General features: G+C 56.2%; 1 non-coding gene across 1 annotated transcript; it reads right to left on the reverse strand.

The window, feature by feature from the left end:
* Window positions 1-3,323: 3,323 nt before the first annotated feature.
* On the reverse strand, window positions 3,324-3,396 carry TRNAK-UUU (transfer RNA lysine (anticodon UUU)). Its single transcript has one exon. It is a non-coding gene; the product is annotated as a tRNA-Lys (tRNA).

Below are 3,396 nucleotides of genomic sequence, written 5' to 3' on the forward strand. Positions count from 1 at the left end.
ACCTGTCCATTGCTTTTCTCCCAGGGCCCTAGGTTGATAAAGGCGAGGCGTGACCCCCCAAAAATTCTCAGTAGAGTTGAGCGAGGGTAGAGACAAGTGTTGGTCCTTGGTGGGGTGGGTTCTTCTGAAGGGTTCCAGGCACCATTTGACCCTTTTGTTCTTCTCTGTGCGATACCAGAGCTGATTAAGACTCAATGGAGAGTCTTGCTGCAGATCAACAGATCTGAAATCCCTGAGAACCAGGTCTAAGCATTAGTCCTGCTTTGGGACAGAGTCTCTCAGACAGGAAATTGCCGAGTCTGTGCGAGCAGTGAGGCTCCCTCCCTAACAGCTGAGATCAGTGAGAGCTGTGTGAAGTGCCGGGACCCAGGGGTGCGTGAACAGGGGGGCACGACGCCTCAGGACTTTTAGAAATGGGAGGGCTCTGCCTTACCACTTTGTAATGACCATAAGAGCAAGTGAGGGTGGGGAGGGGGAGGAGAGCAATGATCGGGAGGCGGAGTCTTAGGGGGAAGAATCAGTGCAGGAGCGGGACCTTGGGGAGAAGGGATGGTGCAGGGACATGGCCTTAAGGGGAAGGGATGGGGCTACTCTTCGTGCTCTGGTGGTCTGCTACTTTTAGGGAGCCTGCGATGCTCCTGGTGGGACCACAAGACATCCCAGAGAGGTGAGGTTAGCCAGCAGAGCGGTGAAAGGGTGGAGTGGCAAGAGACTGGTGATGTGGTCAGTGGAGGGGGAAAGGGGCTTTCCCCCTAGGAGGTGAGAGGTGAACTCCACAGTTCCAACTCTGGGTTTTCATTGACCAGGACAGCAGCTGGGAATGAGGTGTTGTGAAGGGAAGGGGCACATCCAAAGAGCTTTTGGTGTCTGGATTTAACAATCCTGCTCCCCGGTCGGAATGCCGCGACCTTCGGTACTCACACCGCGAATGTGAAGAACAAGACTCCAACCCCATCATTCTTCCCTGGCCCAGAGGACCAGAGAGACGGGCCCTTCCTCCAATCACCCTCTGCCCATCAAGCTACCCTTCCTTCCCTTCCCCGGCCAGTTCTGCTTGGTCCAACACTGCAAAACGGTGGCTCTGGAGAAGTGCCATACCACCTACTGCAGCCGGAGCTGGCAACGTGCATTCATATGACCCCCGCAGAGCCAGTGGGACATTAACAACTCCAGAAGGCTTTCTTCCTTGCCTCTTCCTTCAGGAAACCCTCACAAAAGTCTCCCCAGTGACTCAGCCTCCTCCCACCTGCTCATGGTGGGGTCAGGCATCTCACGACCCAGCTGGGTCCCGTCACCCTGTTTCTGGTCACATAGAGATTGTCTGGGCCCTGTTACCCTGGCCAGCACTTTGCCAAGGGCCTTGCCTGACTGTACTCCCATGCCTGCCCCACTGCTTCCCTCCCTCTTCTGCACTAGCTCCTCCAGGCTCGGTCTGCTACCCCTGGGTCCACTGCTTTCCCCATCTCTGGGGCATGAACCCTCCACTCCTTTCACTTCCGAGGCCGGTGTCTGCCTGGCCACTCCCGTTCCCTTTTCCCTTGTTTCCTAAGCACTCTCCATCTGCATGCATGCTCTACACAGTCGCCAGTGTGTCTCCTCTTGGATATGCCATGCCTCTGGACAACTGCGGTACACTGGTCCCTCCCTCCCACACAAAATGCAACAGATCCCCAGCCGGCAGCCCTCTGTCCTGTGCTCCGGGGACTCACCACGCAGACAGCGCTAGCTAGAGCACCCATAATTGAAGTGCCCAGATGAGCTGGAGCTGAAGCAGGCCTTAGGCTGTCCCACATACTGGCTATAACCCCACTCCAACCCAATCGAAAACATATTTGGAACATGTCTTAACTGGTCACCATCAACCCTTAAAAGCTCAACTGTCCCCCAGAATTCACCCGCCCACACCCCGGATTTGTCATGTACCCTGGCCAGGGCCCGGCTCACCCGAGCATGACACTCCATCCTCCTCCCGTACCACATCTGTGTGGAAAAATACGGTTACTGTCTTCACGGCAGGCTTGAAAAGGGGGATAGTGACAAATCCCACCCACACCTGCTCCACGAGGGCTTTCTCCCCAATCTTCTCCCAGAACTGCTCGGACTCCTTGACTGAATAGAAACAAACATCAAATTCCTTACTGTCGGGCAGGTGAATCACTGACCTCAACTGCCGAGGGAGAAAGACCAAGGAGCAGAGCAGCAACATGCCCACTACAAAGTCAAGTGTGGGGCACCCACTCAAAATCCCCATGTGCCGCAGCCTAAGCACATGACGCTGCTGCTGCAAGGAGGTTGATGGCTGCAGTCCCTCAATCACCGCTGAATACGCTGTGGTCGCTGAAAGAGAGGCTTCTGCTGCTGTGTTGGATTTCCTCTTCGCTGGCGAGGGGCCCTCTGGTCTCAAGTCAGACCCAAGGACACTGTGGGACTCACCAACAGGTCCAGTGCTCACCGCTGGGTCAGTTCTCCCCCCATATGGGTGTTTCCTTGCCTGGGTGAATGAGCCCCCAGACTGCTGCTCCCCATCCCCTGGGGTCCCACCACTACCCCGACCCAAAGACAGCTCAGTCCCCACAAGTGCTCCCAAGGTGGGGTGAGAGACTCCTGGTGCTCCACTCCCCAGCTCCCCCAATTCCGCACTCTCCTTCACCTGGTCTCCTGACAAGTCAGGCCCCAACACTAGCCTGGACCCAAGCCTCCCAGGGACTGGCACACACAAAAACCTTCTTCCTGGGGGAGGCACAGGCCCACCCCAGGCACTGCAGACACATGCTCTTCCTCCCACTCCACTCGTCTCGCAGATGTTTCACGCTCCTCCAAGTCCCAACCAGCAGCCCCGCCACCTGCACCCCTCTCCAACTGGGGGGGCTGAGCCCCACCCTCCTCCCCACTCCCACGAAGGGAAGCCGAGCGCTGGGTGAAACCTAACGCTGATGGGGCAATTCTTTCAGACTCTCCACGGAGCCCACATCACTCTGCTGTAGGAGGGAGCCCTCAATACGAAGCAAAAGCTCCAAACATTCCCCACACCCTGTCTCAGACAGGCCAGCCAGATCAGCACAGCCACGTGAAGGCAGAAAAAGAGGCAAGGAGACAGAGCTTCCACCTCCACCCTGTGAGATGCAGCTATCTGGGAGGAACCTGCGATATGCCCAGAGGCCTTTATTCCTCCAGCCTGTGAGGACAGAGGGGATGTCAGGAAGTTTCCCCTTCAATCCCACACACTAGAGGCCCTTCTTAGGAAAGGCAAAATCCTGAAGAGAAAAGGACACGCAGAAGGATGCAAAAGTGATAGACTTTTATAATCTTGGGAAATAGCTCATTGCCTGACCAGGGACTTGAACCCTGGACCCTCAGATTAAAAGTCTGATGCTCTACCAACTGAGCTAGCCAGGC

The sequence above is a fragment of the Caretta caretta genome, chromosome 22, assembly GCF_965140235.1.
Source record: "Caretta caretta isolate rCarCar2 chromosome 22, rCarCar1.hap1, whole genome shotgun sequence".
In the NCBI taxonomy this organism is placed as follows: domain Eukaryota; kingdom Metazoa; phylum Chordata; order Testudines; family Cheloniidae; genus Caretta; species Caretta caretta.